This window comes from Stegastes partitus, unplaced genomic scaffold (assembly GCF_000690725.1).
Source record: "Stegastes partitus isolate 25-593 unplaced genomic scaffold, Stegastes_partitus-1.0.2 Scaffold606, whole genome shotgun sequence".
NCBI classification, from domain to species: Eukaryota; Metazoa; Chordata; class Actinopteri; family Pomacentridae; genus Stegastes; species Stegastes partitus.
Genome location: NW_007578337.1, coordinates 349,984 through 374,920, shown reverse-complemented (window position 1 = coordinate 374,920; position 24,937 = coordinate 349,984). Strand labels below are relative to the sequence as shown.

Below are 24,937 nucleotides of genomic sequence, written 5' to 3'. Positions count from 1 at the left end.
AGCAAAAAAGCAAAAAACACATGGAAATAAAAGATAAAAAACAAAAGAAATGAAACTCAACGGTACAGTGGCCTCCATTGTGCTGAAAAAGAACACAATGCTGCTTCACTTTCACTCCATTTATAAGAGGTGATGCCTGCAGAACATCAAGTCCTTTCAGAAAGTCGCAGGGTCTGACAGCTAAGAGATGCTTTAAAGTGAAATTGAAATTCAACAAGAAGGTTTAAGGGGCGAAAGAAAAGATTTTGCAATTTTATTACGGGAGAGATCAAGGGCATAATATGCATGCGGAAGGGAATGGCAACGCTGGATCCTGCTGTTTCTGTGTCAGCAAATAATGAAAAATGGATTTTGTTACCTTTAATCAGTGCTGGGAAGTTATTCGTGAAGCTTTTTTTAACTTTTTCCTTCTTTTAAAAGTCTGACTTTTCTTATAACTTGGTATCAAAAGTAATTCGTTATTATACTTAGAATTTCCTACAAAGTGGAGTAAACCCAAAGAGCTTGTGTTGTTAGATGGCCAGTCGTCATTTATGGTGAGAAAAAAACGTCTGAACAGGAGTTTTGGGCTTATTTACCAACATTTCAGACAATTAGAGGAGAAATCCAGTTGGGCCCAGATTATTTGCTAACATGAGGGATTTATAGTCTAAAATCTAGCAGACTCATCAATCAGAGCTTAAAATCTGGGTGCGATTAGAATTTAAGCACAGCAGACACCGACACCGAGCAGCACCAACTTTGTAGCCACTGAGGCTAACACTAGCCACAGGCATTAGCAGTAGTAGTTCAAACCTCATCTCTAGATCTTGCTAAAGAATTAAAACAAAACCCCATGTTGACCACGTCTTCCCAAACATTTTTTCATCCAGGTTCGTTTAGCCTTCTGCTTTCCACACTGCGACGTATTATTAGCATCACAGCAAGTCGTTGCTCCACAGTCTCCATTTTGTTTCCATCTGCTTCCCCATGAGATCATGTGACTGCTTCCTCTGGCACCAACATATCATATCCTGTGGTGTGTTATGAGCCGCTATGTTCAAATCTTCCATGTTTTGCATGTCTGAGATTAGAGAGATTATCTGAGAAGTTTCACCGCATATGTGTGATGCAACCTGATTTAAAAATCTGTGATAAAACTTCTCAGTCTGAGCCTGGGAACAGTCGACTTCTCTGAATGTGGCCTTAAAAGTAGCCTCCATCACTGCGTGTTCTCTCTGGAGGTAGCCAGCCACCGTCGTCCTCTGAGACAGCTCGACGTTGCTCTTTGTGAGCATTTTCTCTATAATGCATTTAATGAGGGTGCGTCATCTGTGAAAACATCTCTGTTTATTTCAGGGGTTCAGTTTATTGTTGTATCAGGAGCTCCAGCAAATAGGATGCTGTATGTTTTGGAGTTGAGTACAGCAGAAAACACATCTTGCATCTTTGACTTGAGAGAAACTCAAACTACTTGTGGCTCCTGAAGGTATACATTTCAACCCTCATCCTTCATCCTTTGCTTAGCATTTTTGCTAGTGGTTACGACCTGCTGCATGTGTATACCTCGCTAGGAAATAAACAACTACATTCTGGCAACGCAGCAGTATTTGAAAAAGTAACTGTACTATGACTACTTCTTTGGAACTGAATCTGTCGTCCTTTACACGACTCATAACTGGGGAAAGTAATACCGCAATACTGAGTACCAAACCACACCACTGAACTGTTAGCAAAGTCAACACAATTACAGGACAAGCTGACCTAGAAGACACTAACAACTTCACAATCACACAATCAGGGTGTGTGCTGAAGACAACTGAGCCATTTTTGCTTTATATCAGAACAGAACATGTATATATCTGTTAGGTATAGTGTGTACAGGTTGTTGAAAAATCACACCTATTCACTGATGTACCTGTTCATGTTTTAAGACTGACAGCTTGTTTTCCATTACAAACTTCTGGCGGCTCATTGAAGCTCAACAACGTGTAGCTGTCATTGTTTGATTTGTGTTTATGAAGGTAAAGGTTGATTATTTTTATGACATGCCATAACACTGATGAGATAAGAGACTTATTCTCAGCACTGCAGCAGCCTAACCAGTTCTCTCCACTGAGAACCTCCTTCCTCTTTTCTGTGATGACACATATTATTTTTGGTCTTTGCCTCTCACTTATACCATTCATCAACCCACAAGTCAGTCTGGATCATAAATAAAACAAACCCAATCCTCCTCTGGATGGATGGGCAGACCTCCTGCAATCCAAAGCCCATGAGGCGCACATAAAGGTGGCCAAGGCTTTGAGAGAAAGCCGCAGTACATCCACAGCGCGTTTGGCCGAGCCAGCACGCCGGCAGCGGGGTTATGAAGCGATCACAATGTGGCCTCGGCTGCATCAGCAGAAAAGCTCGTCTTCAGCTGCTGGCTAAAATGGAAACTCAAGCTGAGCCACAGACAAGTCTGTAGAAAAGCTGCTGGTCAAGAAGAAAATCTTGCTGGACATGAGAAACTGAGAATCCAAAAGCAGAAGTGGTCGGTCTGAGTCCGGTTTAAAAATACCCAGAGCAGTGAGCCAGGTTCCTGAGTCATTGTTTAAAGCTGCAAGATTCACTGCAAGAAAAAGCAAGAGCAGGACAACAGGAAACCAAAGGGAAAGGAAGCCTCTCCACAGACATAGATGGTTTGGACAGTCTTACTGAGACCTGGTGAAACGAAAACTGTGACTCTAACCTGGACAACTCTGTGGATGTCTGTGAGCAATTATTCATTAGAACTGTCAAAATTTAATTGACTCAAAATAAAATATGTCTGGTATCTCCAGCATATCCACCGAAAGACAACGTAATGGATAATTCTGTTTTTTTATTTTTACATTTAAAATCTCAGGTTTTCTGGACTTTGTTTTAACTCTTGTCACATTTTTACTCACTGTTTCTTTCTTTTTTTTTTAAAATTAATTTCAACTTGAAGTCCTGCACCTTTATGGACATAGCACAGCCATAGCTAAAAGTAGAGAGAGCCTAAACTTCTACTTTGTGCTATATACCAAACCTATACTTGCATAAAACACTGCAACAGAAAACTGAATTTCTTTGAGTATTTATTTTACAATATATATTTTTTTTTAAAAACCTTGGAATGGATGTCCAACATTTTCCTTTATTTTTTTTACCACATGACTGTCTGTAATTAAGGCGTCTCGGTTGCATTATGGAGTGGGGAATACTTATTTTTTTAGTTAATCTTCCTGATGGAATTCCACATCACATAAGATTGGTTTAAAGACAGCTGGAAAGTTGTTTCTGTTTTGACAGTTTCTGGTGCTGATAAATGATGTAGTTTGTGGGATTTAGAGGTTTAGAAGGTTGCAAGTCCTCTAATGTCACATTTGTATGAACTTTAATATTCGGCTTATTAAGGTTTAACCATATTAGCTTGCATGTTTTTGGACATTGACGTAAAAGCAAGCGTTTGTGATAGAGAAAAGAAACTGTGCATTCACAATCACAATTAGTAAAGTGGGTTTTAACTGAACATGGACTCACTCTATAAACTGTGATGGATATTTAAACAGCACAGTTTGGAATATCACTGCTTCTCTTTCAGATATCTTTAGCATGTAGCACAAGTGTCCAACAGCTTGCCAGCGTGTTTCTTAATAAAGTGACCCTCCATAAGTGATTTACACTGGGTGATGGGAGTGGGACGGAGGATGGGAATGGAAAAAGGCCTTCCACAAACGCCCGCAACTTAAGACCTGATAAAGATCAGCCTGGAGGGGCCTTCACTAGAGCAATTTGATCCCAGAATTGCTGTGGACCGCTGGACAAACCAGACGACCTGCTAACAAAGGCTGCCGGACCAGCGGTATCCTTTGTGTTAAGAGACAGAGCAGACGTTTTCCAACACATCGTGTTCAGTCAAAAGTAGTGCAGGTAAGTACTCAATCATTGAAATCATTTGGAAAAAAAAAAACATTAAAAACCTGGTGTACTTGTTGTATTCACATTAAGAAGGTAAATTTCGAACAAGTTTCTTCATCAATAATCAGCAGCGGTATCAATTCAATTCAATTTTATTTGTATAGCGCATATTTACAACAACAAGGCATCTCATAGCGCTTCACAAAGGCAGAGACAACAATCCAAAACATCTGGATTCCCTATAAGCTTCAGCAGTCCGCAAGCAGTCCACAACAGTGGGAAGGAACCGAAAACCCCCACAGGGGGAAAAAAACCTCCGACAGAACCAGGCTCAGGGAGGGACGGCCATCTGCCTCGACCGGTTGGGTGGATGTAGGAAGAATTATAACATTCAGTTTACAGTTAAACAAGTTATTAGAATTTATTGTCCTTTTGTAACAGGAGGCATCATATCAATAAATGCTCAATTAATTGATAACACAAATCGATTCATGTAACATAAGCCACTAAAACAGACTGGTTGCATCTGGTATTGGGCCACAGGAACATCACTCTAGTGGTCATCTACTGGTCTTGAACACATGAGCTCTGAGCAGCTCACATTAACCGTCACAGAAGACTTTGTCATGGTGGTACTTTATTACCTAAACTCCCACAATGCTCTCTGTTTGCCAACATGGAGCTGCCTGTTGTCCAAGTGGCCACCATTTCGAGTCACTACAGTGTTAAATACAAACAAACTGCAGTCTTCCATTTCAATAAACAACACCTGGTGGCACAAGCAGGTACTACATTTAATGCACAATACATTTTCTGACACGCATGTCATTCGTTTTCTGCCTTTTTTTTTTAATGGTAATCAATCAGTAACATTCTCAATTCACATAAACTGCTTATAAATGTCTCTTCATATCCCTTTGTTTAGGAAAAACACATTATTTGATCAAAAGTTCTTGATTATTTATACATTTTTAGTAGCACATGTGCTCCTTGGGGGGGAAAAAAACACGGCAACAAAATGAAAATGAATTCAAATTCAATTCATTCACTAGATTTATCTGTCCGAGTTGCATTCGAGCTGAAACGGCCCGTCTATTTTTGTACTGTAACGTATCCTTGGCGTAGATCAAAGCCAGCAATTATTTTCCGAACAATGCTGACTGTTAGCAGTGCTGTACAGGGCCCTGTGTAACAGAGAGTCACTGAAGCAAACACGAGTGCTGAGAGAATGGTGGAGCCGGAGCTCAGCAGGGCCGGGACCACAAACTGAGGCAAACACATGTCATACGACTCAGCATAAGGCTGAGCTGGAAAATCAACAAAAGGAACGGCGGCGATCTGCAGACAAACGCAGGATTACAACTCACTCCACCTACTTGGTAAGCACCGAGCGTCACGAAACCACAGACTTCAAGACATATGACTTCTGTCAGTGCCTCCCTTTCTCACTCTTAAGTGCAGGTGACACTAAACCTACGAGACGTGGTTAATACATCTGGGTGCACAAATGACTCTTATGGTGCAGTTTTACTTGACTGATAACTCGGGGAGGAGCATGTCTTTACTTGAAAGCCAGTTTTTGTTTTGCTTGGCTTCCTGAGGAAATGTTGCGTAAAATTGTCCATTCAGGTATAAATTGTCAAGCATGAGCGCCAACATGGACCCAAAAGACAGTATTAAATCGCTGCCTGATCTCATTTAACTCCAGTCTGGACGATAACTGAGCTGCTAGGATGTCATGCCGTGTCATCGGTAGTAAATGTGATGTTTACTGTTATTTCTCCTCAAATTTCTTTTGCTTTTTGGGAAGAGGTTGCTTTAAGACTCGAAACCAGCTTGATTTATTTAATTTTTTTTGCCTCTAAATTAACACGAGGATCCATTTTTAATTTCAGATCTGGAAACACAGCCAGGAAAAACAGGATGCCCACACCTTTGGCAACGGAGCGCTTCCTTCACAGAGATATGAGGCCGTCTTATCTGGATGTTGATCCAAAACGTGTTGTGGGAGAATGGATGCACCTAAAAGGAAGCTGGAAGCAAAACTGTGAGCACCAGCAATTTAGATTCCTTGCACAGCTTCCACAAGATGCTGATGTTTTCTCCAATGCTGCTATTGAGTAGTTTGTCTTTGGTACAGATTTTTTTTTTAAGTTTAGAGCTCGCCAGCCTGGACTCTCTGCCCTGATGTGAATCTGAATGTCCAGAAGTGGAGCTATGTAAGCAGACAGCACGTCGTATACTCGGTCAACCTCAGAGGGACGTGACGTAACAGGGAGGATTAAGGTAGCATCTTTAATAGGGATTAGAAACCTATAGTGCCATCCACATACAAGGGATTACCAACGAAAAGCTAATGATACTTTTAGGAGTACTAGACAGGAAAAAGAACTGATCATTTTATGCTACAGGCATGACCAGTACTGCGAAGGAAAAACAGCATCAGACCACATCTTGTCTTGGCTGCAGCGAAGAAAATGAGTCAATGGCATCAATGGAATGTCAACTCCTATGCAAGCGGGGAACTGAGCTCGCTTTCTTGGCCCTCCAGTCTTTTTCAAAGCATTCTCTTTAAGCGGACGCCAGCTTCAATGAACGTCTCACAGAGTTAGCGCTAACTCCTGGGAGATGGAGGCAGCCAATGCCCTGGAAGAGCCGGGACTCTTCAAAGGTTTGTGTGGTTGTTCCTCTGGAGAAAGTGATGTAATCTCAGAAATGTCTCCAGTCTGACAAGTTAACGGGGGGTAGGTGGACGCCCGGGAGCTCCACGGAGAAGAAGAAGAAGAAGAAATGGATTGACGGCAGTTAGATAAAACCCAAACATGTAAAACGAAATGCAAATTTGAAGAAAGAAAAAGGCTCCGTAGGCAGGGTGGTGAATTCACACCAACCCTCAGCCAAGTGTTGGTACAATTTGACTAACTGTCTTGTCTGCAAACCACAGTGACATACCGTAAATACCTCTCTTTGTAGGAGACAAACCACGAGAGGAAAAACTGCTTCGATGTTTCAAAATCAACAGTAATAAAGAAAACAACTTCAGGCATCCCAGATAAAAGAAGGTGAAGCTACGGTGGAGCAGCTCAGCGGTTGCTGCCCGACCTGTGTGACTGTAACACGAGCCAGAAGGGCAGGAAATGATCTCATGCCAAACACGCTCCATTACAGGCTATTATCACAAACCACTGGCAAATTTCTCCCTGTGTCGCTTGTGCCAGCTGTTTTACTTCATTATCACTGTAAAAAAAAAAGGTGAAGGTTGGGGCGAAGCAGCTACTGTAAATGTTTGGAAAAAAACTGATTTCATTCACAAAAAAGCAGTAAAAGTGCCTCATTTTTTCCAAAGCTCAAAAAGGAGATGTTGCCATGCCAATATTATTTCATTAAATTTACTGAATGGAATGTCGACAAACACGCCCAACACAACATGCTGCCTTTTAATAATCACAATTACAACTATGTAATATAAAAATACAAGGCCTAGTGGGGTGAATTTGTGCCTTAAATCACATCACTTTTAATATAGTTGCACTGATATGACACATTTTGGCTTCAAGATTTTGACATAACGTCTTTATATTTGCCTTTTAATGTACGTAGCATCAGCAAGAATGCTTTGCGGTCCATATTTACAGTTAATTACCAAAAGAATATCAACCCCACATTAAATTTGGAGTGTTTTTTCTGGCTCACAATGTGCCTTTGATGGGGTTGACTGTAAGCACGATGAGTCCATGTACAGTAATGGAATTTGTAAAACCCTCATTTGACAAAAATCCATGCATTTCTCTGTGATTTATGACCATCTGATGAACAAAAACCTCTATTATGCGTGAGTAAATGAACCCCTTATTAACATAACTGGTTAAAAAACACATTTTTTGAATTCTTACCATTTTAGCACTGCTAATTTCCCTTTCCTGCTGACTAAAACCTCTTTGGGAAGTGTCAGAAATTCGAGAAAAACCCTGACTTTCGCTTTTTTCTAGTGTATCAATGGTGCCTAATTCACCATCTTTGACTTTGCTGTGGTCATTACAAGCCTATTCATCTATTCTGCATTTAAAAGTCTCAAGTTCAAAACTCAAAACCACAAAAATATCCCTTGAATATTCTCAAATTACACGTATTAAATTGAAAACACATCCAGCCTGTTGGAGCAGGACTCTAATGTTCACTATCATTCACTTAAAATGTTGACTGTGATTCTAAAACATCTCGTGGCAACTACTGAAATTCACTGTAAAATCAGTAGCAACACTCCTAACATCAAACATTTAGTAATAAGTGAAAAGAATGGCACCAAATGACCCAAACGTTCACTAAATAAATAGGAAACACGACTCTTTTTTTTACACCCAATGCACAAAGGTAAAAGTCGCTCTTTAAATCCATTGAGTCTTTTCTATCCAGGAGATGATGTCTTTGGTTACATCAAAGTATTGTGTTGCAGATAAGGCATTTATTGTCATGACTTACACTAGAAGGCTGTAATCTGAAATGTCAGCAGTTGCTACTTGATATTTTAACCTCAAAATCAGGAGCAACACTCCCAAGGAAAACATTTCAGGGATAGTTCTGTTGCACTGCATATTGTGACATGCTATATTCAAAACTGTCCTTCATAGCAATGAATTAAAAGACCTAAAAACGACACAAAATGAATCAAACAAACCAAAGAAAACGGTCAGTGATGTGATGATTTGAACACTGATTACAGAGCTAGCCCTTTGCTTCGACACTGATGCCTCGAGATACTTCAGGGTGTTAAGTTACAGATAAAGCAGTTACTATCATGACTTATACTACAAAGTGTAATCTTAGATTACATGTAGCAATGTGCTAAAGGACCTAAAAAAATACACAAAATGAATCAAATAAACCAAACAAATGGACAGGAATGTGCTGATTTGAACACTTGTTATAGAGTTAAAGCATTTTCAAGCTTTTTGCTTCTTTTCTATTTTGTTACAGCGTTTATCATCCTAACTGGTACTATGGACTGTAATCTTGAATTTCAGTTTAGCTTGATAATCAGTGGTACCACTCATGAGGAAAATATCTCAGGGACAGGTCAGTGGCACTACATATTCAGACATATTTGGCTATATACGAGCAATTCCTATGTATAGATGAGTTCAAAGGCTTAAAAATTGCACAAAAAGCATCAGATAAACCAAATAAAATAGTCACTCGTACTGATTTTAACACCTTTCCTACAGAGTTAAACACAGCCCATTGCTTCTTTCCTATCCAGGAGATGCTGCCTTTAGTTAGATCGGGGTATTGTGTTACAGATAAAGCAGTTATTATCATGACTTATACTATACGGTGTGATCTTACATCTCGGCAGCTTCCACTAGACATTTAACCCCATGTTAAAATATGAGCTAAAAGAGAAAGCAAAGCAAATGCCAAAAAAAAAAAAAATGCCTGGTCAGAAGTGTGTTGATTTGAACATCTGCTAGACAGAGATAGATGTAGTCATTTTAGGCTTTTGCATCTTTTCTATCTAGCAGATGATGCCTTTAGTCACATCAGGGCATTTTGTCACAGATACAGCAGCTCCCTGTTGCATCCACCAACTGCTCGACGACGGCAACGGAAGCTTTTCAACGGCAAATAACACGTAGAACAGTCGGTAACAACACGATATCAATGAACGCAGAAAATCCACCGAGGTCAGGTGTTAAACAAGCCTCTGGTCACCGCGGAGACAAGCTCAGCACCAGCTCCGATTCCCCCCCTACCTGCTGTTCTCCCTGCGCTCGGCCAGCATCTCAACTCGTCAGCGGCGGCAGCACAACCGACAGAAATAATCCACCATCAGCCGAGAGAGTAACCGCTCTTCTCCCCCCCTCCACCTCAAAAAACAAAACTGTGTGTTTCTGATAAGGACGGGCGACGACAATGGTGTCATGCCTTCCCCTCACGGCGGCGTGAGAAGAGAGGAGGCGAGGCGAAGCAGGGAGGCATGGCTCGTCTTCATTGGCAGTGCCAGCGGCTTTGTTCGCCAGCCAGCGTACTCTGTGTGTGTGTATGTGTGTGTGTGTGTGTGTGTGTGTGTGTGTGTGGTCTGCCGGGACTGGCACAGCTGATCCCTCCCTGACACCGGGGTGGGGTGTTCAGGGCTTTGGAGGGAGAGGAGGGGAGGGCGACTACGGCCGTAACACCGGGAGGAACATACCATTTACAGAGGGAGATGGGGGAGGAGGAGGAGGAGGAGGAGGGGAGGGAGGCACAACTCACAGTAGTAAGCATCATCTATAATTCATCGTATGGACATTTCAGTCGTCATTATGTACGTCCAAGCTCAGAGAGGTCACATTAACTTTGCATTATTACGTAGGGACTCAGAGTTCTCTATCAAGCCTACATGTGTCAGCTTTATAGAATGAAGGGGTTGTAGATGAATCCATTTATTTACAGATGAGAATTTGCTTCTTTTTCTTTGAATTAAATTAAAATCAAATATCTGGGCAGCCCAGTAGCTCAACTGGTTGAGCAGACGACCATGAATAAGGGTTCTCTTCAACTTCAAATTGCCCAAAAACATAATCTTGCAAAATTAAAAATACATTAAAATGTAATATCTTTTAATCAAACCAAGAGTTTCAAATACAGTTTCTGAAGCCATAATACAAAAATGAAAGATGATTTGTCAGAATTTGTGGATTTGTAATAACTAAAGCTGGTTTTGAACAATTCCCTTCACCAATAAGCGTCACAGGGAACTTTCTCATGGCTGCACTTCGCTAGCAAATTTCCCACAATGCTCTCTGCTCACCAATACACAACTGCTGGAAGTTGTAGTCTCCTTGAGGTGCTACAGCATTACACAGTAAGGTACAACAGCATTATCTGACATGCATGTTCCTCATCTTATTGGTTAATATTCATGTTATCGGTGAAACTATTAATAGCAATTATTTGATTGATGATTAATCAGTGACATAACTAGATAGTTGATAAGTTCTCCTCCGACTGTATTCTCGCTGACTGATCCGGTATTTTTGGCAGCTGAAGGAACAGATCACATGTGGACACCCCCATGTTTTTACAATTTATTTAGAAAGATAACCAAAAAGTTGTTTATACACATGGCATCTAAAAACTGTCGGCTGACTTGTCTGCATTATAAACCTCAGTAGTTGTTGCTGTGCTGGGATCACCATTTCAAATCGTTGTTTTCAGAAATCATATGAATCTGTTGTCAGTCTGTAGTTATCCTTTCAGCATTATATAACCACAATAAAATGATTTAATATGTAACAAATGCTAGCTTGTTATGTTGACCTAAAATGACTTGTAGCTAATAAGGCTAGCACGGCATCCAATTCAGATAATCCACAGATAACTTTCCCTTTTTATAATGCAATCAATCGATTGATTGATTTCAATTGACCAAGATTTAATATACTTGACTACAGCCACTGTAAAAATCCCTTTTGGTGCACCTGTCACTTAACTCTTTGCACATGTTTCTAGCCGAGCTGTAACTTGTCCTAGAGTCAGTGATGCCAGAAAAACATCAGATGTGCTTGCCTGAGAATAACTCCTAAACTTAATGTCGGTGCAAACTGACTATTGCTGGATTTCCTATTCTTATTTCATGGGCTATTTGGTATTGAATGTACAACAATCATTTTTTAAAAATACTGCAGTCAGAATACCCATTTGGACGTCAATTACCATGGCAACAGTAGAAACCGTTTGGTCATCTCTGGTTTTAAATGTGTCACTCTGAGCTCTGGGAAATTACGAGGGACATTTCTCACAACTTTTATGATGTTTAATAGACCAAACGAGAAAGTAATTGTCAGACTAACCGACAATGAAAATATTCATTAGCAGCCGTCTTAGAGAATTAGTATGCCACACTCAAATTCGCATTACTGCAATATTTAATTGCTGTGATTAAAAGGATTTCTCGACCTGAAAACTGGGCCACGGGTCTGGAAATGTGCACAAAGCCTCTTCTGGAGACGCACAATCTGGAATATCCTGAGAACCAGAGAGTCTTCTGAAGTTACGAAAATGTGGTTTCTAGCGGGACCGAATGGAAACGAGCCCAGCAGGGGAAACAGATCATCCACTTCACTGAATGAAGCCCGATATACAATCTCATACTTAGCATACCGCCACCAGAAGGCCGAATACACACCGGAAAGTGAAAAAATATGTAGTACAAGAAGCTTAACTGCAGCCAGAGTGGACCTGTTGTGGTACAAGACCTTGAGGGATTCTTAGTAACTGGAGTCAGGCTGCGATTTGAGCTGTAAAACTGTACTTACTGTGCCAACACATAACGCTCACAAGTTTAGTTCAGCGTGGAGGAAAACCGACAACATAATCCAATACGCTCACATATAAGGCAGTAAAATAGTTTTGCTGCTCAACACACACGTGATCCCCAACATTTAATATCGTCGAGTGTCTTGACAATTACGACCATCCAGAGCCGGCTAGAGCGCCGTCTGTGAAAATCACAGCCAATTAAAGTACAGTAATGAACAGTGCAGGGGAAATATCTCCGCTTCAGTCCGTCCAATAAAACGGCTCTATCATCGCAGCAGACAGCCGGTGAAACATTCCCCTGGTTCCATACAAGATCTATTCCCTAAATTCGTATCGTGTTTGGCCGAAAAAATGCTGCAATATATCTCCCAACTGTTGAGACTTATGAATACACAAACCACCAGAGATTTTATGCTACCTAATGAATAAAGCAAAAATAAAAACACAGTAAGACGAACATTGTTCTGCTTTTTTCTAGGCCCTTCTAGCACTGTAGCTTTCACTAAACACTAATCAAACAGGAGTCAAAGGTGCTTTTAGCAGCAGAAACTGCAGATTAATACAAATATTTACAAGACAAAAGAAAATGACTACAGGTCTGTGCACTTTTAGGCTCGACTGTAAGTATTTAAATCAAATAAATAAAAAGCTATTTCATTCTTTAAATCAATTACCAGGAGTGTGCAGACCTTTTGCTGACCTGCTTTATCTGACAGACTCAAAATAAACCAGAGTCCTAATGGTTATGGTAACAAGGAAACATGATGCCCAACGCAGACCTTGCTCCTCACTAATATATTCATTAGTAATGGTGTACGGACAACAACAAAGCTCCCCGTCACGTTTAAAATCTGGAATACACGGTTTTATCAATTAACCAGAAGGGCTGGAGTAACTTCCTACCAACAAATATCTAACTGGTGTTTTAAAGAGTACAAACACAGAGGCTGAATACTTTGGGGAAAATATTAAACTGCAATTTTTCTAACAGACATTGCTTTTTGATTTGTCTCTTTTTTTTTTTTTCTTAAGTTGAGGTTCAGTTCAATATTTAATGTGCAACGGATTGTAAACATGTGATGGACCCGCTGCAAAATATAGATCATGACACAATTACGCCTAAAGTAATAATCACAATTACTTATCAACATCAATCATTGATTTCAGGGACAAGATCTGTTCATTCTACTTTCACATTTAAATAAACAGCGCTCCTTTCGCTCTTATGTTGTGCTTCATTCCTGCTAATAATACAAATAATCGCACCGAATAGGACTTAGTAAGAGCTCACCTGAATGCAGAGCTTCTCCTAAAAGCAAAATCTGAATAAAATTGTCACCAAAACACCTCACTTGTTGAACAGCTGCTTATCGGTACGCTACAATTCACAGATGCAGGCTCCAGTAGATGGTTAGTACACAGCTGTGCACTGAGAAGCTTCTAGTCCATACCCAGAATAATGTTAGAAACAGTGAAATGAGGTGTTTTAATGTCAGATTTACCCCCGTTGAAAGCCTGGTTCTATCTACACTAGCTGTTTATTTAATCGTGGGAAGCCAAAAACATAATTGTGCCTATTATTTATTTAAATGTACAGCCTTAAATTCTAAATAGCAGCCTTACATTTAAACCATAATATCAATTTGAACTCAATTAATTATTTAGCCCTAGCACACACACACACACACACACAGTATCTGTGCGTGCTACTATGAGCACGTTAATGCTGATATGTGGTGCTGGCTCTCGTGACGCACAGGCCATTACCCCCGAGGGCTAATTAAGAATTATCCTCTTGTGCTTGACGAGAGCGAGCTGCTTCTTCTCAGCAAAGATGACAACTGGTAAACTGCAACTGGAGTCTGCCGTCTTGACACCGCATCTTCACTGACGAGCATAATATCGTAAACACACACAGCACAGGCCGCCTCTTTGCGGTGCATTTTGCACGGCCTGAGAACGCTCACTTGCTGCTCGGAGAGGGAAATTAGCTTTGGCCTTGAGCTGCATTATCCACCAGACTTTAATGTAGCTACCGAGCTACATTTAATCAATAATAAGAGCCTCGCAGAGAAAGAAAACACACCGCTGCTCCCATCCAACCACACAGAGGGGAAAGATAAAGATTAAAATATAATCGCGGATCGTAATCTTTGGGTTGTTTGTGTACGATTAGTATTTGCTGCATTAAGCTGCGGTTTCATCCTCTTTTATGAGAACTTCTGCATTTTCCTGTTTTTTTTTATTTATTTTATTTTATTTGGCCTCTGGTGGAACACTGAACAACAAACAGTTTTGTTCCCGATCATTAACATTTGTCTGCATTTCTACAGACCACGTCCCCTCCAGTAACTGCTGCTAAATCACTGCACTTTGCTGTTTAATCTAACTTTATTTCACTACCTTATGGTTTGTTTTATTGTTGACTGATCGGTCATCTGTGAAACACTTTGGACTAACCAGAGGTGTCACGCAAATAAAGTCTGATTGATTGATTGATCGATAACTTAGTCCCTGAAGCCAATCAGAAAGCACTGATAGCTTAGTAGACGATGAAGAAACCTCCAGTTGTAACTCTGACCTTTTGGATATCAGATACTCTGACATGAAAAGAGTCTGATATAATCTCATGTATAAAAGGTCATCAGGGTTGCATAACATAATGCAGTAGCGTTGGTACATTCCCCAGTATTCAGCCGCCGCTTCTACCTATTTAATACACTTTAACAGCAGCTCATAAGAACCCAGCAAGATCTCCCAACTCTGCTTCTTGTATTAAGCACATGCGTAGGGATGGGCAGAACTTATGAGCGTTTGGATGAATGCGACAAAAACAGCAAAACTACTCATTAAACTCCAGCTGTAGATGTTGGGCTGATGAATGTCGTGTGTCCTTAAAGAGCCCATATTTTGTTTTTTGAGTTTTTCACTTTTGTTTCGTGTGTTATAGCTTTTTCTGGTGTATGTAAAAGGTCTAAACTCTTATAAAGTCTAAGCGAGTTATTCTTTGTGCTTGTTACCAGCCTGAAACGCCTCGTTTTAACCCTAGGCTTGTTCTTCAGTTACTTATTTGCATCACTATGAAACGCATTTGCACAACACTTACTGATCAGCTAGTTTCACCGCAGCCTTGAAACAGCACTAAAGCTGCTTCTACTTCGAGCTCATCCCTATAATCACAGATAGGTGGTTACGGTATGTAACCTACAATGTCTTGCTTTAATCTGACCAATCAGAGCAAACCTTAAAGAGACAGGCGCTAAAACAGGATGTTTCACACCAAGAGCAAGCAGAGGTGCTGCAGTAATGTAAATCATGAGAACAATAATGTGCTTCTCCAACCTTAACGCATGCAAACACATTCTTTTACGCCCCAAAAATCTAATTCTCAACCTGTAAATGTGCATAATGTGGGCTCTTTAAGTCGCAGCAGCCTTTGTTTTAGCCCTGGAGACTGAAGCTGGCTGCTGCATGACTGAACCGGTGATAAAAGTTTCACAGTTTCAGTGCCTCTTAGCATTGAGAGCACAGTGGGGAGAAAAGCAGAAGAAAGGAAGACCTCAAGGCTAGAGTTACGACTACACCACCAACACAAACTACTGGCAGGTTTGTAGCAATCTCGGTAATTCACAAACAAAAAGAAACCCAACGGTTTATGTATATAGTCGGCAAAATGGCCTCAGTAACTGGAGGAAGACATATTTAATGGTCTTGACATTTACGAGGTAAAATAGCATACCCTAGCTCATCTTTGTTGAAAAAAAAATGATAGCGCCACAGTCTATATCAATATGTCACTTGTGTTATTGCTTATATGTACAACAGCACCACATGAGTAAACTGCAATATGTCCTCCGACTGTAAACAGCATGTCACAGAACACATATTTTATTAAACAACTCAGAGCTGTAACTCACTGTTTGGTTTAGTTTGTCTGCACCGGGAAACAGCAGCCATGAAATATTTAGACTTTTGCTGGTTCCCATTAATATGACGTCGTTTTATGCGCCACAGTTCCACCTGGGAAGTTTAATACACTGAATATGGAGGCTTTCTGGTTCTTTTGAAGTAGGCAGAGCGCTGAGATCTGCTGCTGCTGTCACTGCAGTAACGTTTCAGTTATTCTAAGGGCTTAAAGCAACAATACGTTATCTTCAAATTGCATCTTTGATCCAGCCAGAAGTTCAAGATAATCGCTGCAGCCAAACAGCTAATTATTCCAGTTGTATTTCTTAATGAACGCGTGCTGATTAGCGTATCTGTTAACCTAACTGTTGATGTGAAAACGACAGAATATAGTAAACGAAAGACACGCTACATACAATAAGAGCCTCCTGCTTCCAGTAGCAGCACACAGTGACTCTTTTGTCCAATTGCATGCAGATCTCCGTGCAGAAATAAACTCAATTTCTGCATAAACTAATGTTTAGGCAGGAATTGCATTGGGTCAGGAATGTGCAAACTGCAGGTGCAACCCACACGTCGACATCCACTTCAACTAATCAGGTTTTTATATTAGATTAGACTCAAATGACGGTCAGTTACTGAAAAAAGGTTGACCGTGTAAACAGGCCTGGACACTGCTGTAACTGCATTTTGCTGGTGGCTGCCATTCATTTCTACTCAGCCTCTGCTTTTGACTCTGAAGTAATGGAATGGATGTGCCCAATAATTGGCCAAAATGTCCAAACATACCGAAGTAGAGAGAGTATAAAAATGTCACCGTCCCACTGACAGCACAACAACTAAACAATACGAAGGAAAATGGGAAGTACAGGGGCTCAGGTGCCAGCTGTAGCAGATTAGTTTGTCTACAGTCAGACGAGCGCCTTTGTTCAATCTTAAATGTGTCTCGTTGGCTTGTTGGCAGTTGATAAAATGCTGATAAAACTTGCAAATGTTCACAGTTATCACAAACTGTGCAAAAGAAACAACCACAACATTTTGTTGAATTGTCAGGAAGTTGTAGTTCTTCCAGTGCTTTTCTCCTCTTATGTGCTTTACAGTAAAACTGCAATGAATAATCGATAAGTTGACAATTAAATTAGTCATTAACTAGTTTAAGTAATTTTTTAAAAGGAATAAAGTCTTAATTCTTGAACTCCAGCTTCTTAAATGTGACTATTTTCTGGTTTCTTATCTCCGTCATGACAGTAATTTGAACATCTTTGGGTTGTGGATAAAACAAGACATTTTAACTCGTCATTTTCAGCTTTCGGGAAACACTGGTCAACATTTTTCACCATTTCTGACATCTTATAACCAAAAATAGCTGATGGTTGCAGCTCTGCTTTTTAGCAATTTAAGTATGTTGGACAAACTTGCTTGGAAACCTCCCATAAGTTTCGAGACCTTGAGTGAAGCTTTGCACTAAATGGACACTCAGTTTGATCTATAAAGCCTTAGAACTGATCTATAACGTCCTGCCTCAATGAGTCAACTACTAAAATAAAATAAAATAAAATAATCTTTCTTTCTTTGTGTAAATCGACTCAAAGACATCCCGCTACAACTTTTTTCCGCTGCTTGATACAGAAACTAACTCTCATGCTTCTCGTTTTCCATGACTAATCTACAAGAGAAGTCTGATTAAACATAATTTACGACTGACGTCAGTTTTCAGATTTATGTAAAAGACACCGAGTTTGTTGACATGCAGCCTCCACATGTGCACGGCGAAGTGAGCGAGGAAGGAGGACAGAAAACGCTGGCAAGGAGAAGCCAGCCATAAACAGGTAGTCTGGCACGGCGTCTGGCATCATGACTAATGTGTTGGATCATTTAAATCAGCACCACAAAGCTTTGTATGACGAGCGCACAGCCTGATCTGAATGTCTCCCAAAGCAAAAAACTAGCTCGGATGCCTGTGTCAGCGTTACAACACATGAGAAAGGTTTCAATTGGCTTTTTTAAACATTTTTTATTTGCTATGCAGATGAGCCCCCCTACGGACCATCCCAAACACTCCATGCTGACTAAATCTGTTTGTGTTTTTTCACACTGCAAAATACATACAGCAGAAAAACTAAATGGCAGTTTTTCCAATACTGTACAGCCCTGACAGTTGTGTGTATTTGTCGCACATAATGATTGTGTCTGCAGCAGTGTCTTCATCTGCTAACGAGGATGTGACAAGTAGAAGTGGAACCCTTTGCATCATGTGATCTGTGTCTGTCTCTTATCACACTGCAAAGGGGACACAGTAAACACTGCCAGAGCATGACACAAGTTTGTAATGGCATTAGTTGCACCACTGACCACATTTGTCCCCAGACTGCAGAGGCTGTGGGGCAGGTAGGTGGTGAGCAGGCATCCTGGCAGGCAGCCATGTATTCAGGAACAATGCACTGTCCGGAGGCCACACACAGGTGACTCCAAGTTGCACAGCAGGCACCGCACTGCACATGTATGCCAGTCATTGTGACTTTAATACCAACAAAACACTGCCATTACTGTCCCTGCAACCCCGGATTAGCCACCCATAATACACTGGTGTGTACTAAATCTATCCAACGCCACATTCCGCACTTGTACTCGCCTTTTCCTGCGATTGTAATCAGTTAAATCCCTGCTTCTGGCACCGCTGTTACAGAGAAAAACCACAACACAGCGGCAGACCTTCAGCTTTGGACGCTGCCAGCGATGTTAGCTTCACCTCAGTTAGCTAGCGACCAGCTGATCGCTGCATCTCAACAACTGTCAGGCTAAACGGTGACGCTCCTCTAACTGTGTGGCCTCCGTTCAATTCCCAGCAAACACAGAGGCCAGTCTGTGTTTTGACATGAAACCTGTAGTAGCACTGTGTGTCCAAACTGTCACGCTAACGGCGGCTTTAACGCGGCTGAAAACTAGCGAGCCTGGATGCACATTCCTGCCTGGGCTAGCTAGCATGCTAGGCGGCTAGCGCCAGTGCTAGCTAGCTAGCTGCTCCGGGGAGCCCAGCGTCGGTCGCGATCCCGAGGTTTGCCTACCAGTGAGCGGCGTTTACAGCGAAATACGTCGGTGGGAACGTTGACGGTGACCTCCAAGGCGTGTATTAAGTCGATGCGGGGCGCTCCGTGTACATCCATATGTCTGAAGCGATGCCGTTAATCCAAAAGTATCCTCTGCCTCCTACGGCAAGGAGCCATTTTTCCCCTCAACATCAGAATCCGACTCTCGTCTGAACGCGGCGCCTCTCGGCTCCGGCAGCAGCAGCAGCAGCAGCAGCAGCATCAGAGCCGCGCAGCATCTGCAACGCAAACCTGACATCTGTCGGATAAACGCAAAAAGACAGTCCGGAAAATGGATTTAAGGCACAATGATTAATTAAATTATCCTCCTCTACTATAATAGAACCAACAGGATGAACCGCATAATGAGTTAAGACTTCCTTATTATCATTATTATTATTATGTTATTATTAATAACAACAATAAATTCCATGATAATTGAGGCAAACAGAGCATGGAACTGTCTGCAGATTGTGCTGCTCCAAGATATATAATATATTATTATTAAGGCACAATGATGAATTAAATTATCCTCCTCTGCTATATTAGAACCAACAGGATGAGCCACATAATGAGTTAAGACTTCTTTTGTATTATTATTATTATTATTATATTAGTATGTATTATTATATAATAATAACAAATTCCGTGATAATTCAAATGGAGCATGCAATTGTCGTGCAAATTAGTATTTACAGAAATATTTACAGTTGATTATTGCAAAAAAATTACAATACAGTGCAAAGTGGTGTTATACAAAATAAAACACAGTGTTAAGAGAGAACTGAATACTATAAAATAGATTACTCTAAAGAACAAGATGCAATGTGAACAACAGAAGTAATAATAATGTGCATATCAGAGGGCTGTGGTGCAAAGGACACTCTGGAAAATGGATTTAAGGCACAATGATGAATTCAATTATCCTCCTCTGCTATTTTAGAACCATCTGGATGAACCACATAATGAGTTAAGACTTCTTCATTATCATTATTATTATTTTATTATTAATAACAACAATAAATTCTGTGATAATTTAGGAACATAGAGCATGGAACTGTCCTGCTAATTGTGCTGGTTGAAGAAACTATCATACTGGTGTTATATGTTGTATGTGTGGTTGTGTTATATACATGAAGATACGTAAATATTACACATATGTTGTTTGTAATATTTACACTTAATTATTGCATTTACAACAACAAAAAAGTTAGTATTTACAATAAGGTGCACATTGATGGCATCTACAGTAAAATGGGATTATTGGTTTATTACATGGTTGAAATGAGTCTTATTTATCTATATATCTAAATATCTATATAATTGAGATTTTTCTTTTTCTTTTTCTGACAGACATTGCATTTGATTTTAAGATTTTTATTTTATTTTTTATTTTTTTTAAAGTCGAACTTTGGTTCTATAGTCACTGTTTAATAGATTTAAAACCTGCGATGGAGCATAACCACCTGAGAAAACATCCAAAACTGTTATTAAATTAATATAATTATTACACTTTTGAATGGCACATATGATAGACGAGTTAACACAAAGCTGTGACTATGTTTAGATAAATAAAGCAAATGTATTGAACATTTTAAACAATTTTAATAAGAAACTATCTGTCATAGCTCAAGTATTGCACATTCTGCAATAATAATAAAAACAATGTATACTTGCCATATTTGTACATGTAAAAAGTGTAAATAGTCCTTATTATATCTATATTTTTAGCCTTATTCTACTTTATTTCTTGTTTTGCAGCTGCAGCAACGTGTCCATTTCCCCTGTGAGGAGTAAATAAAGTTCATCTTATTGTAATGAATAAATAAAATCTAGTGTTTAAAATCTATGAATCAATGCATTCATAACAATGTGAAGCATTGCTAGAATTAAAGGGTAAATCTGAGATTTGTTGTGCTTTGTTTGGTAATGTTCTTTGTAGCTATCACCCCTTTTTCTTCATTTTCAAGGATTTAGTTTTAGTATTGCAAAAGGAGAACAAAAACCTGATTAATAAATAAGATTTTAAAAGTGAAAAGATCATTTTCTCCTTCATACATTTTAGTCTTAGTTTTCCGTGCAATGATTCCTCTCTTGCAATTCAATTTTTTTTAATATGTGGAAATTTTCTTTGGTAAAGAAGGTGTGAAAACATATGAAAATAAATAAAAAACCGCCAAGTCACTTTCATTTATCATGTTTAAAATAACAGACATTAAGCCAAAGTGCTTTCCAGTAGAGAGAAATGGAAGTCAGGCATTAGATAGTTCCATAACAACATTAAATATCAAGGTTAAGACCCTAATCTCTTATTTGTTATATATGCTTATATGAGTGATTTAACAATTATGATTAAGTCCCTCCAATAGTCACCTGACTAAATACGAAGATTGAGACCCTAAAACTGGCAAAACAAGATTAAAAAATAGTCTAATAGCAGTTAATAATTAATAAAGTTAAAGTTTAAAGGAAATATTTAGAAGGAGGTCATTTAAATAACAGTTTGTGAAGCATCCTTTATTTATTTGCAATCACTTTTTGATGTTTACTAAAACCATTTTCACTACGTTTGATAGTCTAGATTCTGCTTACGGCCTGAGGTACCTTCCACTTGGCACATAATGAATTAAAACCTTAACAGATTGCTCATAATGTCCTCAAGTCAGTCTTGAAACAATGATTTGGTGACCATATTGCTCTGTTTTTACTGCCCATTAAGAGATTCTCTCCAAAAAAACACAGCCTGATGTTTATCTGAAGGTCATATGAGGTCAAATGAGACTCCAGTTTTCTGAATCAGACACATGAAGGGTGGTTTGACTCACCAGACTGATGAAACCTCACATCAGCTTCAAATAAACTGTGGAATTACACTAAAAGTGTGATTTCTGTGCATTTTAGACAAAAATACTGAGTGTAAACTCCATAATCTGGGTCGATTCCACAATCTCCAGCGAGGGTGCAGTGCAGTCTTGTGTTTATAACGAGCCCTGCACCAGGAAACATGTTGAAAATGTGACTTCAAAACACTGTAGTACCCAACAAGAGGCGCTAGAGGACAGCAGAGCTTATCTGAGGACTCGGTGAATAAATCACAGCCGCAGACAAACCACAAACCACCTCAACCTCAGCCAGTCACACCGAAACTGTGGCTTCACACCAGAGGGCTTTGAAGTCATTTGTTTGTCAGCAGCGTCTGGTTCACTTCTCTGACACTCGTTCTAGATGTGTCCTGTCATGCAAATCATCAAAACGCTGCAGATGCATGAATGAAAAGTTAACTAACGTGGACAGCGGCAGGTGAATTTTGAGTTCTTTGAGCCACTTTTCTGGTTAATAAATGAGGCAAAAACCCATTTAAAATAGACTCAAAGTCTTATTGCAATATCATGTACATCCCCTCTCCTGATTTATTAGAAACTTCCTCCTGATGAGAAATCAAAACTTTAACCTACTTCTGCTGAAATCCTGACTCACGTCGGCTGAGCAGTTTGTAATCTTAAGTGCACCGAAGCCTATAATCAAACACTGAATCTATTGTGCATCTTTAAGGGTTTGGCCCTGGAAAGTTTCCTGAGCTGGGGAAAACCGTCGCCACTCGATAATTAAGTGATACCTGTTCATATCAAACCTGATAAGCTGCCTTTTATTGGCAGACAGAGATCAACCACAGTGGCTTTGTCCGGCTCACTGCTGCCGTTGGTGCTGGAAACTGGGCTGTAGTCCAACATTTATAGAATATGAATCTCGAGCGTGCTTAAAATAAACGTGCATTTTTTTTTTTTTTATCATCTTTGAACTCCAGCTTTAATGTCCACATCCTCAGTATACATAGTTTTGATGATTTGCATAACAAAAAACATGTAGAAATGTTAAAACGGTGCTACAATTGATTGAAAATTGCACTTTTACGTGACTGTTTCAAAAGAAGTTCCTGTATTTCAGTGTGTATTCTGGGCCTGGGCAGCATTTATAGAGTGTTCTGACATACTGCATCTCAACATCCAGCTGCAACATGTCAGACAGAAAAGCCCTGCAGAGGATAGTAAGAGGAGCTGAGAGGGTCATCGGAGTTTCTCTCACCTCTGTCCAAGAACTTTCCCAGAGCCACTGCAGGAGCAGGACACTGAACATTATCAGGGACTCCTCACACCCTCTCCATAAACTGAACTGCTGCCATCAGCCAAACGTTACCAGAGCGTTAAAGGAAGAAGTTTATTTAAATTACTTTAAGTTATTGGATCCTGAAGAAATGCTCTCTCATCTTGCCTGTATGACTGTGTATGTACAGCAAAATGACAATCATTTAAGATTTGTGACGTTGGCTCCATCTGGTGGCAGCATCAGAAAGCAGAGAAGAGTCCCACAGTGCACTGGTTCCCACCAGGCTTTCCTTCCATTTCTGCAACATCACGACTAAATGAGTGCTTACTGGAAGTAGTAAACTGAAACAGGGGCATTCCAGAGGAGCAGTTTCGCTGGTTAGAAGCAGCATTTACTGGACCGCATCATTTGTCTTGTGCAAATTTGAAACTGGGTCAAGTCATCTGCAATCCAATCCAGACTGGACCATAAAGTGTTTCATGAAGGCTAAATACAGTCGTGACTCGATAATCCGACACTAAACGTAAAACCTTCTTTTATGTCGGATAGTCAAGACGGAGGTCGAGATACAAGGAGGGCTCGATGCTGGAAGGCTCATTTGTTGTTAATATTTATTGTTTATAGTTGTTATAATAACTAGTGTGTTGTTAGAACACTACACATCGCTGGATTTCACTACTAATTGACCGGTGCGCTTGTGCACGTTCCGGCCACTTCCACCCCGGGGGAGCGCTCCGACAGGGTGGTAGTGTCCAGAACACACAGGCAGTATTTGGCTGCTGATGCCAGTTTAGTTAGTGGTCTCACTTCTGGTGGGGGAGTGGTGGTTACACTCCACCATTACCATCCATGTTTACTTCTGTAAACACTGAGCATGCAGGTGTGTGACGTCATTGTCCTCTTCTGTGCATGCGGGACACTTTTGGGTCGTATGAAGTTCACAGCAGATCACATACAAGTCATATTTAATTGGAAATGTGAACGAACTCGCAAAAAAATCGGATTTCACAAAAAAATCTGAATGGAGCATTAAGTCCTGCAGTCTGAACGTAGCCAATCTGTTGGATTGTTCATGCAGATAATACGCTGTTATCCTGATTTGTGACACAGTCTCCGGAGTCTCATGTCGGTATGTTAAGGCTGTTTTTCATGGGTTCCATTCATTTTTCCTAAAAACCTGTCAGATAGCAAGGTTTTGGATTGTTAAGGGTCAGAATGTCAAGTCACGACTGTACCTGCTTTTTGTAAAACCACCTACCACCAACGATGCACCGATTACTGGTATCACCATATATCTGTACTGTATCATAATGAAAATGAAATAGTCATGTATCCAGTAACTATCTTGTTGACATTCCAGCACGGGAACAACAAACATCATGTTTATAGTTGAAAACTCCCTCTCCACTTCCCTGCACTTGTGTCTTAAGTTTCAGCTGTTGCATTTCTTTAGTCTCAGGACATATGCACATGAGAAGCAGGTTTATGTGACACAAGCGCAAATGAAGTCAAATATTACAGCTTAATATGCCAAAATGTATTTTCAAGCTGCTTGTAAAAAACAGAACAATAACAGAGACTAAACAAAATGTAATAAATGTCAGTAATAACTTACATCATGAAGGGTTCAGTCATTT

At 40.1% G+C, this 24,937-nt stretch overlaps 1 protein-coding gene across 1 annotated transcript in view; it reads right to left on the bottom strand.

The window, feature by feature from the left end:
• The window catches only part of LOC103362825 (WD repeat and FYVE domain-containing protein 3-like), a 61,578-nt gene extending 42,194 nt beyond the window's left edge, over positions 1–19,384 (bottom strand). Inside the window, exon 1 of the mRNA XM_008289319.1 lies at positions 19,176–19,384. The gene's annotated coding sequence lies outside the window, so the exon portion shown is untranslated. The remainder of the gene's footprint in view (positions 1–19,175) is intronic.
• Between the last annotated feature and the right edge of the window lie 5,553 nt (positions 19,385–24,937).